Raw genomic sequence first — 16,346 nt, 5'->3', positions numbered from 1 at the left:
AGAATCCAGAATAGAAACTGATATTAAGTTGGAGAATTAGGTTATTATTTAATAACATATATAAGAGATAAAATACCTTCCCCCTGCCTTGGAATATCTCCGGGATCATATTACTTTATTATTATTATTTTTTATCTTCTGCTTTTCTACACAGATCTACAAGAATCTCCTCCTCATTGGAACCTCTCTGATTACCCTAGCTAGCTTTGAACTTACTTACTCTGAATTCTTTCAGTTCTTTGGTTCTCTCATTTCTAGAGTATTTCTCCAGGTAAACTGTCAAGAGTCTTCCCATGAATCATTCTATTATCAGAATTCTCAGAAAAATATATCCAGATACCAGTACCCCACTCTCACTCCTAACCTCCTAAATAAGAATACCTGGAGTAAGGAGTGGGAAAGATGGGGTAGAAAAGGCATATGAAATATTCCTCAGATAATAAACCCCTCAAGATCAGGACCCTTCCATTTCTTATGCAGCTTTTACTGTGCCTAACACAGTGTGTGTGTGTGTGTGTGTGTGTGTGTGTGTGTGTGTGTGTGTGTGTGTGTGTGTGTGTGTTACAGGACCCTTCCATTTCTTATGCAGCTTTTACTGTGCCTAACACAGTGTGTGTGTGTGTGTGTGTGTGTGTGTGTGTGTGTGTGTGTGTGTGTGTGTTAGTCACTCAGTCATTTCCGACTCTTCATGATCACATGGACTGTAGCTCACCAGGCTCCTCTGTCCATGGAATTCTTCAGGCAAGAATCCTGGAGTGTATAGCCATTCCCTTCTCCAGGGGATCTTCCCAACCCAGGGACAGAACCAAGGTCTTCAGCATTCTGAAGATTCTTTACCATCTGAGCCACCAGGGAAGCCCAACACAATTTAAGCAGAGGCAATAAAAATTTGCCCATTTTTTCAATGAACTAAGTGAAGATTCCCAAGAAGACCAGGTGGTGTCACTACTTCCCAATTAATATTTCTGGCCCAATGAAAAGAATCTCAAGTAGCAAACTTTGACCTTCCCTAGACTCAGTAATTCCATACTTGCATCCATCTTTCCATCAGTTTTCTTTCCTAAGAGAGAAATGTAGAAACCTAGCCAAGAAAATAGAAACAAAATCTCAACAGGGCAAATAAACTGAGTTCTCTGAAAAGAAACGATGGCATGTCCTGTGGCTGCTAGGCTTCATGTGAGTAAGTGAGAACCAAAAAGAGTAAGTAAGGAGAGGAAGACTGTCCTTAAAGTCGATAAAAAATCTGCCTGCAGTGCAGGAGACCTAGGTTCAGTCCCTGGGTCGGGAAAATACCCTGGAGAAGGAAATAGCAAACCACTCCCATATTCTTGCCTGGAAAATCCCATGGACAGAGGAGCCTGGCAGGCTACAGTCCATAGGCCGCAAAAGTCGACACAACTTAGCCACTAAACTACAACCAAGCCTCTCCTTGGCCAGAGGCCTGAGATTTCATTGTGTTAGTTTCTTGGCATTAGCATTCCAAAGAGCAAGTTTAAGAAATATATGCTTAATGAGCTTGTGAGAAAAACTAAACTCCAAACAGACTGCATTTTTACTCACCTTTTGTTTTATAACATCTGAAGTTATTTGCAAGTTTAATTTTCTTTTTAGGTCTATTCTCATATTATTAACTTAAATTATTCCTGATTCCTGGATGAACAAACCAATCTAGGTTTATCATGAGCTATTTATTACGTTATTTTTAAGGTGATATAGAACTCTTACTTTAGCAGAACTGTTTAGAAATTAACCTTAATTACTAACAGGTCGGGTACTGCATGTTTTCCAAAAGCAGTTTCCATACAAGCTCATACCTGGCTATATTTTAAACATTTCTGAATTCCAATTCTCTAGTTGCATTAATAACCCATTAAAATGGCTGAAAATAATTCTAGATTTATGGATCTAAAGGGGGCCTTCAAAGGTCTATTATAACCCTTCTCAGGTAACATCCCTGGAAAATCTCATGGATGGAGGAGCCTGGTAGGCTGCAGACCATGGGGTCGCTAAGAGTCGACACGACTGAGCGACTTCACTTTCAGTTTTCCCTTTTATGCATTGGAGAAGGAAATGGCAACCCACTCCAGTATCCTTGCCTGGAGAATCCCAGGGACAGGGGAGCCTGGTGGGCTGCCGTCTGTGGGGTCGCACAGAGTCGGACACGACTGACGCGACTTAGCAGCAGCAGGTAACATCAGGCCTTGATTTTCTCCATTTGAGCATTTATCTCCAAAAAAATAGATATCCTGGATAATCTGTCCTTTCTTCATATTGACTGACCACAAAATTATTGTGTTCAGAGGCTTAAGTTTCAGTGAAGAGGGAAGTACTGAATTGTAAATGGCTCTCCAGTTATAGAAGTGGGCCCCCTCTTTATCCTGTTTTAGCTGAGTGGTCCTAGTTCCTGTTGTTCAGTCACTAAGTCGTGTCCGATTCCCTGCAATCCCATGGACTGCAGCACGCCAGGCTTCCTTGTCCTTCACTATTTCCTGGAGTTTGCTCAAACATTGAGTTGGTGATGCCATCCAACCATCTCATCCTCTGTTGCCCCCTTCTCTTGCTCTCAATCTTCCCCAGATCAGGGTCTTTTTCAACGAGTCGACTCTTCACATCATTGGCCAAAGCATTGGAGCTTTGGCTTTAGTATCAGTCCTTCCAGTGAATATTCAGAGTTGATTAACTCTAGGATTGACTGGTTTTGTCAGGGGAAGCACACTGACTGAAGCCACCTGCCCTGGCCAAGCACCATAGTAACCATTTGCATGAGTTGTTTTATGAAAGGAGGTCCCGGTAAGGAACATGGAACTTAAGCCACCACCAACTGGAAGAGTTCAGGAAAGGTCAAAAGGTGACACTAAATGTCCAACCACCTCCCAGAATTCTTCTCACTGGCATCCATCTTGTCTGAGCAATGCATGCATCACCAGGAAGGACTCTGAGTCAGAAGGATTGGCCAAAGACAACCCAGAAACTAATCCCATCATCATAAAACCTGAGACTGTGAGTCAATGTGGCAGGAGTTCTCCTGGGTTCCCTTACCCTACTGCTCTCTACCCAGGCGCCCCTTCCCAATAAAGTACATTGCTTTGTCTGCACATGTGTCTCCTCGGACAATTCATTTCCAAGTGTTAGACAAGAGCCCACTTTCAAGCTCTGGAAGGGGTCCCTCTTTCGGCAACAGTTTGATCTCCTTGCAGTCCAATGGACTCTCAAGAGTCTTCTCCAGCACCACAATTCAAAAACATCAATTCTTTGGCATTCAGCCTTCTTTATGGTTCAAATCTCACATCCATACATGACTACTGGAAAAACCATAGCTTTGACTATATAGACCTTTGACATCAAAGTGATGGCTCTGCTCTTTAATACACTAAGTTTGTCATAACTTTCCTTCCAAGGAGCAAGTGTCTTTTAATTTCAAGGCTGCAGTCACCATCCACAGTGATTTTGGAGCCCAAGTGGTCCTAGAGAATCCCCAAATACCCTACTAGATTTCTCTCCTTTAAGACTTATTCCCCTAAATATCTACTAAACTACCTCCATTTTCCCAGTGAACAGCTACACTCTATTCACATTTTACAATGATCCCCTGGAGGAGTTTTTGCATTCTTGGCTGCCTATCAGTCATTTCACTTACAGGGCATCAAGCTAGTCCCATCTGTTCCCCACTAAGTACTTAAGAAGCTCTGGCCTTTTGGAGTTAACTTCCCAACATTCTGTTTAGAGATTGTGTCAGTGGTGTTCATAAGTTTTGATCTCATCTGCATTGTGGGGACCATGCTTGCAATGAACCTTGGTTGCTGGACCTCGATGATCTTTGTGTTTCGGTCTTGGGGGCCTGTTTTAAAAAAACAGTGATGTTGTCGGGAAAAACAAAAAAGATGGGGCAGCTTTGGGGGCAATATTCTTCATGCAGCCAGGACTCACCCTCACTGGTCTGTATAATCAAAGCTATGGTTTTTCCAGTAGTCATATATGAATGTGAGAGTTGGACCATAAAGAAGGCTGAGTGCCAAAGAACTGATGCCTTCAAACTGTGGTGCTGGAGAAGACTCTTGGGAGTTCCTTGGACAGCCAGGAGATCAAACCAGTCAATCCTAAAGGAAATCAACCCTGAATATTCATTGGAAGGACTGATACTAAAGCTGAAGCTCCAATACTTTGGCCATCTAATGCAAAGAGCTGACTCTTTGGAAAAGACCCTGATGCTAGGAAAGATTGAAGGCAAAAGGAGAAGAGGGTGGCAGAGAATGAGATGGTTAGATAGCATCACCGACTCCATGGATATGAACTTGAGCAAACTCCAGGAGATACTGGAGGACAGGGAAGCCTGGTGCACTGCAGTCCATGGAGTCAGAGGGAGTCGGACACAACTTAGCGACTGAACAACAACATCATCACTGGAAAAGAACTTTCTAGAGACTCTACATGAAGGTAAAAGTTAATTTTCTAAGTTGTCAATCTCAGCTTTTGTCCTTAAATAAGGACTATTACCCATGGCCAATAGCACTGAAATTCATTCTGCTCTCTCCCTTTTTCTCTTTTGTTCTTTCCCGTTTTCCTGGTCAAATAAATAAATAGATTTTAAAAACCAGCCACTCTATCTTTCTTCCTGGACAGCAAGATGACACTCATTGCCTTACTTTAGGACCTAAATTGCCACCTACCATCTTCCTGAACATCCAAAGTGTAGGTAATGACTGCTTTTCTTTTTGAGAAATTTCCAACATCAGTTGGTTAATAGCTATAGATTTATGCATCCTACCCACCCCACCATGCTCCATGACACAACTCTGGTGTCTAATGCATATTAAATAAAAGACTTTCTACTCCTTGATATCCAAATTGGGAACCAAAGCCTCAACTGAAATGCTGTTGTACAATGTTAGGTTATAAATGTCACTGACACAATTTCAAGTCACCTATCAACATTCAGCTGCTTCAGTTTCACAATGTTGCCCTGCAGAGGGCCAGAAACCAAGAGCAGATGCCTCAGCCTCTTAGAAAAATGATTGCAAAATGATCATAGAATGAGAAATTTTAAAGTGTGTTTCAAATTTCTAAATAAAGAAAAATCTCCTGACACACAACAGGGACAGTTCATTGTTTCTGGTGAATTAGTAGCAGCAAGGGTATCAATTTGTTGCAGTTTGATAGCAGGACTGTTTCTGCAACCTCTCACATTTCCTGTTCTCACTTTTTCCTCAGCTTCCCTCTGCAAATAAAAATTTCAGAGATTTCCAAAAGTCCAAGCCAGTCCAGACAACCCAACAAACTTTTAATCTCCTGTAGCACTTAGCATCTGTACTATTCATTGACTGCATAAAATGCTTCAGGGTACAGAGAAACTTTAAGATTATCTACCTGTATTCTCATCTGATGAAGATTATCCACCTGTATCCTCATCTGATGCTGGCATCTTCCCTGCCTCCCCACTCAGACCAACCACCCCTGAGGAAGAGGAATTGACTTCTTCCTTAATGCTTTATTATGATTAATTTCTTTACTATAAAAATATATATACACAGTAGAATATTAAGGGAGGGAAAAAGAGAAAGATAATAAAGATAAACTCTCCTCATAATCACCATGCTCAGAAAAAAAATTTGTCACTAACAAGTGTTAGTGTTATTCCATTATAATAATAAATTACTTATATAAATATATATAATAGGGTTATAATAAACATTTTTCTGGATAAATCTTTGTGTGTGTCCATGAATAGTTTTTAAGATAGAATCTTAGAAACAGAATTAATCAATCAAAATTTTAAGATGTCTAACAATAATAATCACAACAATACCATTAATATTAGTAACAAATGTTTCTAGAGCATACTGTGAGGTACTCTGTCACATACTTCATATTCACAACAATCTTAGGAGGTAAATATTGTAGCATCCCCACTTTTAAAACAAAGAAATTGAGGGTTGGAAACTTACTTGAGTTCTCTCAAAAAGTGTACTACAATAATGACAAATGAGGGTTTCAAACCCAGGTCTATGTCCACAAACCATGGTCTTTCCATTACACATAAAACACATAAATGAGGAATCCCTCACTATGCTACAATAAGTAAATGCCTAGTGTTTTTACTAAAACAACACAAGTTCAGTGAACCAAAGGATGCCATGTTGGGAAAAGCCAAAAAGTCCTTAAATTCAATCCTTATCAGATATGTGAGTCATCCCACAAGGAACACTTAATCTTTACTTATTTATCTTTAAAGATAAGTATCTTTCTAGGTATTTCACCTTTAGACGACTCTAAGAATTAGAAAATTCATTTTAATTCTTAACTGAAAATTATCTCCTTTTAGTCACCAATCACTAGTCTAGATCTAAACCACAAAGCCTCAATGACATTATCCCTCTTCCCTGTGATGTGACAGCCCTTTGCAAGTGTCATTCAACCCCCATGCTGTACTCAGGTGTTTTTCAAGCCCACGGTTTCTTTAACTTTTCTTCCTACCTTAGACCATGGAGTGTTCTCCCCACTGGGAAGACTGCTGCTGACTATGATCCAGGCGTATTTTTCAAGGCCGGGCATCAGCTGAGACACCAAGAGAGCCATCAAGCGACCGGCCACGCGCCCAGCCATCAGGAATCTGTCTAGCATTACGTAAAGTCCATCAGGGACATGCCCTGCGGGGACACTGTAGGCCTGACGGGTATGGGCCAGTTCCTGGTGAAGACAGGAACCATCAGCATCTTTGAGCATGCTTACAACATGCAGGTGATGAAGTTCAGTGTGAACCCCATTGTTAAGAGTTCCCACAGAAGCCAAGAACTGGCCAACCTGCCCAAGCCGGTAGAGGGGCTGAAGAGGGCGGCTAAGCCAGTCCTCATGGTGTAACTCATCACTGAGGAATCAGGGGATCGCTTCATCAATGGGGTGATGAGCTGCACCTATTTATCTACCTGAAGGACCGAGAGAAGAACCACACTGGCATTTCCACCAGGACATCCTAGCCGGGCGTATAGCACCGTGAGACCATCAACGAGGAGTCCTCCATGCTGTGCTGGTCCAAGGCTCCCAACAAGCAGAGCCGGCTGTACACAAAAGCGCGGCTCTTCCCTGACTCCATAGCCAAGGACACAAGAGGTGTCTGTCTTTCAGGAGCCCAAGTAGCAGGTCTCAATCTGGTGTAAAGTGTGAGTGAGACAGCGCCAAGGCCCTCGGTACTTCGACCTCTCGAGCACAAGTCACCCAGCACTACCTCAGTGACATCCATCGGAACAGCGTGGCAGCCGGCTATCAAGCAGTGGAGCTGTGAGGGCACACGCAGGGCATGTGCTTCCACGTCCCCAGTCTGACGCTGCGCACGGATCCACACAGAGCTTCCCACATCCGGTACAGCCTCTACACTGCGTGCTGACCGCCTGCCCCGGGCCATGGAGCCCGTCCACCTGTTGAGATGCGGCGTCCGCAACAAGGGCCTGGTGGCATCCAACTGTCCTGCATAGGAAGCGGTGCCACGTCTTTGAGGAGTCCCAGGTGGCCGGCACCCCCCTGTTTGATGAGAAGTCACGTCGACAAGTCCTTTGGCTTCACCGCCGACCTGAGGGCCCACACAGGCAGCCAAGCCTTCCCCTTCCTGGCACCTTCAGACCCTGCCCGCAGACCCCTTTGACCACACCAGCTAACCCAGCAGGTCGTGGGGGAGACGCGCAGGCACAAAGGCCTGAAGGAAGGCGTCCCAGCCCCAGACAACTTCCAGGACAGACGTCAGCAGCCTGCTGTAGCGGCTCAGCCCCCTGGGCACAGCCTCAAGCCCTGGGATCTCCTCACGACCCCTCGCAAGACTGTCTAGACCCGAGATGCTCCGCCTGCAGGGTTTCTGGGGCCCACTTGGTACCATCCTCATCATAAATGCACCAGCTAGTGTGCTTAGAAACTCAGTCATGTCTGACTCTTTGCCACCCCGTGTACTGTAGCCCACCAGGCTCCTCTGTCCATGGAATTCTCCAGGCAAGAATATTGGAATGGGTTGCCAACTTCCTACTCCAGGGAGTCTTCCTGACCCAGGAATCCTCCATTGGTGAGGAGGATTCTTTACCACTGAGCCACCTGGGAAGCCCACTCATCATGAACATTTGATGCCATTTCTTTCCATATCTGGTTCAACATTTCAGAGCAACAGAAATGCCTTTGCAGAAAGTACTTATTTGGCCAGTGGAGGTGGAAGAAAGGGGGTGACACCTGTTGCAGCCAGCGCAGCAGGTGGGGATCGAAAGTGGTCGCCGCACAGTTTGGGAAAAAGAAACTAGAGACAGAATTAAAGTTTTAAAGATGGGGTTAGGGGACTCAAGACCTCTTGGATCAAGAGCCCTGTTCCTCAGAGCCGCATCACTTTTATTTAGTGTCTTTTGGCAAGCAGAAAGTATCTGTTGTGTTAGTGTTCCTGGTCATGTCTCCCATTTTACTGATTACTTTAAACTCTCTTTGTTATTTTCTTGAACAAGGTCTATCACCTAGCTGGAGGTCATAGACCTGCATATGCCTTGGGAAAACATCTTAGTGTGTGCACAAGCAGCGTTCTGAACTGGCGCTGACCCGGCGTTCCAAGGTCCACACTATGTTTTCCCTTAGCTTAGCAGGGGATGACGACCCCAACTGATCAACCCGGTGTATTTTTACTTGGGTTATGCTGTATTGCTATATTTTGCTTTTATTCTTTTCCCATGGTGATTTTCTCATGGCTTAGCCAGAGCAACAGGCAGCTGACTACTAACCCCTGCAGACACCCAACACTTTTTCTTTCTCATTTCTTCAGAGGGAAAGTCAAATTCTCCCACCCCAAGAAATTTTAAACAAGCACGGTGAGGTTTATTTGGGTAAGTGGACTGTTGTCGATTTTCTCCTCGATGGGAGGAAGGAACAAGTGGTTAGACATTCTCCTTGAAACTAGAAGGCAGGAAATTTTGTGCCACATCACCATGAGCATCTTCAGCTGTAATAGTGTCAATGGAATAATAAATTCGATATGGTGGTGACAAAAAAAATTTGTGGTTGAAAAATACATAAATATGCAATGTGGCATGGGATAGTTTCACTACTATTGACAGGTACAGAAAGTTCTGAGATAGTACAGAGAAGGGAGTGGTTAACTCTGTGGGGATGAAGGAGTCATTCATTCCTTCATTTCATAAACATTTCCTAAATAGATATTACATGCTGCAATGAGCGCAAACCTGGATAAATACATTTTCCAGCAAAGAGGAAAAGAAACATTTCAGGCGGAGGAGACCATATACAAGTGTAGACACCTGAAAGATCATGGCAGGTTTGAAGAACTGTAAGACACTCCAAATTATGGAGAATAAAATTTTGCAGGAGAGAAGCAGCAGATGAGGCTGAATTATGCAATAATTCATACTATGCATTGAGTGCAACACTTCATAATATGCATGCATGCGTGCTCAGTGGTGTCCTACTCTTTGCGACCCCATGGACTATAGTCCACCAGGCTCCTCTGTCCATGGGTTTCTCCAGGCAAGAATACTGGAGCAGGTTGCCATTTCCTCCTCCAGGGAATCTTCCCAACCCAGGGATTGAACCTATGTCTCCACGTCTCCTGCATTGCAGGCAGATTCTTTACCACTGAGCCACCAGGAAAGCCCCCATAATTTGTGTAGGATGCAGTAATTCATATTATATGCAGTAAACAGCATAAGTAAATTTTGTGAAGGTTCAAATCCCTGACAGAGTTTGTGTACATTAAGTAAAAGCCTGAAACTGCTAGGAGCCTGTGACCCTCTTGAGAGGGTAGGGCAGCAGTCAGATGAGACAGGGAATCAACTTACTCTCCCTCAGGCTGGTTGTGGCCCTTCCCTACCCAGCAATCTATCGTGGGACAGAACAGATGCCCCCAGATGTAGCATGCCTACCTGTCCTTCTACTTTCTCACCTTCACTGAACTCCGCTGGGAGAAGATTTCAATCAATCTTTTCCTGAAAGATTATGTACGACCCAAAGAAGTAGAGAGTTAAGGGCAGAAACATAAATTGTGGCATTAAAAATAAAAAAAAAAGCTAAGATTCTGTTTATTTCTCAGAAGAGGAGTAAGTCATCCATGTTTCAGAACTGTTAGAATCCCCATGAAGGCTTCTTACCTTCCTAACCTTCCTCTGTTTCCTTATCTTCTAGTCATCTCCTCTTCTATTTGGGCCCCACTCTTCTGTATCTCCAAGTCAGGCTTCAGCAATACGTGAACCATGAACTTCCAGATTTTCAAGGTGGTTTTAGAAAAGGCAGAGGAACCAGAGATCAAATTGCCAATATCCACTGGATCATCGAAAAAGCAAGAGAGTTCCAGAAAAACATCTATTTCTGCTTTATTGACTATGCTAAAGCCTTTGACTGTGTGGATCACAATAAACTGTGGAAAATTCTGAAAGAGATAGGAATACCAGACCATCTGACCTATCTCTTGAGAAACCTGTATGCAGGTCAGGAAGCAACAGTTAGAACTGGACATGGAACAACAGACTGGTTCCAAACAGGAAAAGGAGTCCGTCAAGGCTGTATATTGTCACCCTGCTTCTTTAACTTATATGCAGAGTACATCATGAGAAACGCTGGGCTGGAAGAATCACAAGCTGGAATCAAGATTGCTGGGAGAAATATCAATAACTTCAGATATGCAGATGACACCACCCTTATGGCAGAAAGTGAAGAAGAACTAAAGAGCCTCTTGATGAAGGTGAAAGAGGAGAGTGAAAAAGTTGGCTTAAAGCTCAACGTTCAGAAAACTTAAGATCATGGCATCTGGTCCCATCACTTCATGGGAAATAGATGTGGAAACAGTGGAAACAGTGTCAGACTTTATTTTTTTGGGCTCCAAAATCACTGCTGATGGTGATTGCAGCCATGAAATGAAAAGACACTTACTCCTTGGAAGGAAGGTTATGGCCAACCTAGATAGCATATTTAAAAGCAGACATTACTTTGCCAACGAAAGTCCGTCTAGTCAAGGCTATGGTTTTTCCAGTGGTCATGTATGGATGTGAGAGTTGGACAATGAAGAAAGCTGAGTGCTGAAGAATTGATGCTTTTGAACTGTGGTGTTGGAGAAGACTCTTGAGAGTCCCTTGGACTGCAAGGAGATCCAACCAATCCATCCTAAAAGAGATCAATCCTGGGTATTCATTGGCAGGACTGATGTTGAAGCTGAAACTCCAATACTTTGGCCACCTCATGCGAAGAGTTGACTCATTGGAAAAGACCCTAATGCTGGGCAGGATTGGGGGCAGGAGGAGAAGGGGACAACAGAGGATGAGATGGTTGGATGGCATCACTGACTCAATGGACATGGGTTTGGGTATACTCTGGGAGTTGGTGATGGACAGAGAGGCCTGGCGTGCTGCAGTTCATGGGGTCGCAAAGAGTCGGACACGACTGAGCAACTGAACCGAACTGAACTTCTGTATCTCCTCTTCTGCTTTCTATCACTCTCTACAATTCCTGCCAGGATGTAGAGTCCTAGTGCCAGCCAGCTGTTGAGCCTGGAATATTCTGCAACCTCTGGTTTCAGCTAGATGCCAATGGAGGATTTCTCTGATACCCTTCTGTAAAATCCTTCTACAGGGTGCATTCTCCTGTGAAGGGACATTTGGTGAGGGTGCCTCACCTCTCACAGATCTGCCTCCAGATTGCCTTTTGATGTTCCCTAAAAGCAAACAGAAAGAAGAAAGTTCTTTCTTCCAGAGATTACCTTGTCTAGTCTATATAAGGAGTGTGTTCACTTGTTGATGTAGCTTTAACCCTGCTTCTTTTGAATTAGTAACAATAGACCTCTGTCCAGGCCTGATTTTCATTAAAGGCTTTCCACATTAACTGAAAAATCACTCTACCTGGGTCACCTGAGACAACGGGACTGTACTCAAAGAGTTTGTTCCTTATTGTCAGGTTTGTTCCTGATAAAAGTCTAGGAGGGGTGTGTGTGTGTTGAGTAGGGCAGAGCAGGATAGGGTATTCACGTTTTCCAGCAGTTATGTAAATGTTTATTTGATATTTGAAAACTCATCACATTTTCTTCATCTCCATTGAGGACAGAAAAATCAGAAAGAGGATTGCCTTGTCAAGAGATTCAGTAAAGCACTTTGCCTCAGGAAACATACGTTCCAATACCTGGAGGCTATCATTATTCTTACAAAAGGTCATCGCCTTAGGATCTCTAGGTAACTTGCCTTCTCCATGTCTTAGGTGGGGTTTGTGGTCCCTCTTAGGAAAGGGGCATTGAAGTCAGTTACCTCTCAGTGCAACCCAGAACCTAAGATTCTAATGGGGGGACACAGTTTCTGTTTTGTTTTTTTTTTATCTGGTCCTGGACTTTAATGTTTTCTTTTACTACCAAGATCACCCCATCCCAGATGCAACATCCTTTCAAAGTATTGAAGCTAAAGCAGGAAGGACACACTGCTTATACTCTTTTGCTTCTAGATTAATTAATCATTTATTTTTGTTGTCTTCATCAGAGGAAGCATCTCAAAGCAGCCCACTCTCTGAGTCAATTCTACTGGTGCTCATAGTGACAAGTGGAAACAAGAATACAGATAAGTCTCTGGCTAGCGTGAAATAACTGAAATAACTTCTTCAGGTCACTGAGAGGCAGGAGACAGATGGGCCTCAGGATAGATATTTACAACTGGCCTCCAGGTTTATATTTCTTGCGACAAGAAAAAGATGGGTTTCAGACCAGACACTGAAAACTAGCCTCCGGTTTGCATTTCCTGCAACAGAGGGTAGGTGGGTTCTGGGTTAGACATTTAGAACCAGCACCCTGTTTGCTCTTTGAAATGTAAATAACAACTGAAACAGCCTAAATAGCCAGGCTTTGTCTCCTGCGGATACCTTAAGATAACAGTCATGGCAGGAACAGAGAGGGGCTGAACCTTGAGATCAGAAGGTCATATATTTCCCATCCTTGGGACAAGGGAGACATTTCACATGTATAGAAAGGCTCCTTGGGGGTCAAAAGGAGGGGGCACCACCCCATAATAGGTGATGCTCCTATGTGATCCCATAGGCCGCTGGGCTGGAATCCATCTTGGAAAAAGATGCACATGGATGTTGGGGGCGGGGGGGTCCTAGGGTGGGTTAGGTGTGGAAAAAGAAACCAGATATTTGGCTAGAGGTAAACAAAGACCTGGAAGAGATCTGCCCTATATAAATGATTTAACTGCCTCTTTACTCCTACTCATTAGGAGGGAAGCTCACAACCTTTTTCTCCCAGTATGCATCTCTGCCTTGCTTCTATCCTAACTAAACAAACAGTTTCTCTGTGTGCTCTATCACTTGTTGTTCTCCTATGTCTCTAATAATAAACTCTGTACCTGCATTTGCAGTTTCCGCCTCCATGAGAAATGTATTTTTTAATGGGGGCAAAGATCTAGGGAAAAATAGCTTCTAGTCTCATCCCTTGCTGGTCTGGTGGCTAGGATTCCTGGCTTTCATACAGACTACCCAGGTTCAATTCTTGGGCAGGGAATTAATATCTCGTTTCCTGCCACTGCTCACTGCTTCCTCTCCAAGATCAACTGTTCTTCCTGGTTCACTGCATCTGTTTTAGTCCCTAAACAGTGGAGCTTAATTTGTTTTTGTTTGTTTGTTTTTTAACTGAAGGAGCTTTCCTTAATCCAACAATCCCACTTTGGGGGATCTGACAGAAATAAAATAATGGCGTGTGTACACTATTTATAGGATCAAATTTTACAAGTACATTTTTCTTTCTTTCTCATTATCTAGCTGGTGACTTCGGGCACATATTTATCCTCTTAGAATCAGAAAGGAGAGTTAATGTAGAATATGATTATTGTTTTAATTGTGAGGATAGCATGGGGTGATCAGGCGAGTAATAAAGCATTTCATGATGACATTATTGACCCAGTGGATTAGTTATTGTTCCTTGTCTAAGTTGGCCATTCATAACAGACTAATATGTACAAGAACTGGCATCAGGAAATATTGGATATTATGTAAGTCTTTGTTTCCTTTGGACAAGGAAGAAATTTATTTGGTTAATAATTCAGAACCTCAGGAAAATGGTTCCAAAACCATACTGTCATACTGCCAGCTCCCAGCACATTCATGTTCCGAGCACATGCAAGTCAGGCGGGCAGAGATTTATTGAGCAACTATTATGTGTCAGGCTGGGTGCTCGTAAGATATGGGGCAATGAAAATAAACAAGATATGGCTCAACTCTCAAGGTACTCAGTCCATTTAGGTGGAGATAGGGAGAAACATAAATGAGGAGGATAATGTTGGTGATAATGACTTTTGGTGTGATGTACTTTTATGAAGAGAAGAGCATCATTGGTCACTAGACCTGCAGAAATAAAGGTGTGGGGATAAATGGATGAACCTGTGAACATTTGGTATTATCAGGGTAGGAAGTCCAAGATAAGGAGTGACAGTTGATGCAACTGAGAAAACTAGTTCTGCTGATCACAGAAGACCTTACATGGTTTCACGGAACTTGGATGGTTTCCCCCCGCCCCTGCCTCTGTAGTTCCAATACTTTGGCCACCTGATGCAAAGAGCTGACTCATGTGAAAGGACCCTGATGCTGGGAAAGATTGAGGGCAGGAGGAGAAGGGGACGACAGAGGATGAGATGGTTGGATGGCATCACCGACTCAGTGGAGATGAGTCTCAGCAAGCTCAGGGAGATGGTGAAGGACAGGGAAGCCTGGCATGCTGCAGTCCATGGGGTCACAAAAAGTTGGACATGACTGAGCAACTGAACAACAACAAGGCAATGAGAAGCCATAAAAAGGCTTTCTAAAGGAGAGTGATATGTTCAGATTTGCATTTAAGCTCGATGACTTTAGTCTCAGATAGGCATATATGCAAAGGCAGAGAGTCCAGGCAGGTGATAGAGGAATAGTCTCTGTGAGAGATGGTGGGCCCTCCCTATGGGCAGTGATACAGACATGGAAACCTTATCTTCGACAAAGGAGGCAAGATTATACAATGGAGAAAAGACAATCTCTTTAACAAGTGGTGCTGGGAAAACTGGTCAACCACTTGTAAAAGAATGAAACTAGAACACTTCCTAACACCATACACAAAAATAAACTCAAAATGGATTAAAGATCTAAACGTAAGACCAGAAACTATAAAACTCCTAGAGGAAAACATAGGCAAAACACTCTCCGACATAAATCACAGCAGGATCCTCCATGACCCACCTCCCAGAATATTGGAAATAAAAGCAAAAATAAACAAATGGGACCTAATTAAAATTAAAAGCTTTTGCACAACAAAGGAAAATATAAGCAAGGTGAAAAGACAGCCTTCAGAATGGGAGAAAATAATAGCAAACGAAGCAACAGACAAACAATTAATCTCAAAAATATACAAGCAACTTCTGCAGCTGAATTCCAGAAAAATAAACGACCTGATCAAAAAATGGGCCAAAGAACTAAACAGACATTTCTCCAAAGAAGAAATACAGATGGCTAACAAACACATGAAAAGATGCTCAACATCACTCATTATTAGAGAAATGCAAATCAAAACCACAATGAGGTATCATTTCACACCAGTCAGAATGGCTGCTATCCAAAAGTCTACAAGCAATAAATGCTGGAGAGGGTGTGGAGAAAAGGGAACCCTCTTACACTGTTGGTGGGAATGCAAACTAGTACAGCCACTATGGAGAACAGTGTGGAGATTCCTTAAAAAACTGGGAATAGAACTGCCACATGACCCAGCAATCCCACTGCTGGGCATATACACTGAGGAAACCAGAATTGAAAGAGACGCATGTACCCCAATGTTCATCGCAGCACTGTTTACAATAGCCAGGACATGGAAGCAACCTAGATGTCCATCAGCAGACGAATGGATAAGGAAGCTGTGGTACATATACACAATGGAATATTACTCAGCCATTAAAAAAAATACATTTGAATCGGTTCTACTGAGATGGATGAAACTGGAGCCCATTATACAGAGTGAAGTAAGCCAGAAAGAAAAACAACAATACAGTATACTAATGCATATATATGGAATTTGAAAGATGGTAACGATAACCCTATATGCGAGACAGAATAAGAGACACAGATGCATAGAACAATTTTATGGACTTTGAGGGAGAAGGTGAGGGTGGGACGTTCTGGGAGAATAGCATTGAAACATGTATATTATCATATGTGAAACAGAACACCATTCCATGTTCGATGCATGAGACAAGGGCTCAGGGCCGGGGCAACGGGATGACCCAGAGGGATGGGATGGGGAGGGAGGTGGGTGGGGGGTCCAGGAAGGGAAACACATGTAAACCCATGGCTGATTCATGTCAATGTATGGCAAAAACTATTACAATATTGTAAAGTAA

At 43.2% G+C, this 16,346-nt stretch overlaps 1 protein-coding gene and 1 pseudogene across 1 annotated transcript in view; one reads left to right on the top strand and one right to left on the bottom strand.

Moving 5' to 3' along the window:
* Positions 1-16,346, bottom strand: part of GLIS3 (GLIS family zinc finger 3) — a 674,355-nt gene that overhangs the window by 583,467 nt on the left and 74,542 nt on the right. The gene's annotated exons all lie outside the window — the stretch shown is intronic.
* Positions 4,429-7,276, top strand: LOC145516323 (elongation factor 2 pseudogene; annotated as a pseudogene).

The sequence above is a fragment of the Giraffa tippelskirchi genome, chromosome 1, assembly GCF_054371585.1.
Source record: "Giraffa tippelskirchi isolate mGirTip1 chromosome 1, T2T-mGirTip1v1.2.pri, whole genome shotgun sequence".
NCBI classification, from domain to species: Eukaryota; Metazoa; Chordata; class Mammalia; order Artiodactyla; family Giraffidae; genus Giraffa; species Giraffa tippelskirchi.
The sequence above is the reverse complement of the archived record's forward strand: the minus strand, read 5'-3'. Positions and strand labels throughout refer to the sequence as shown.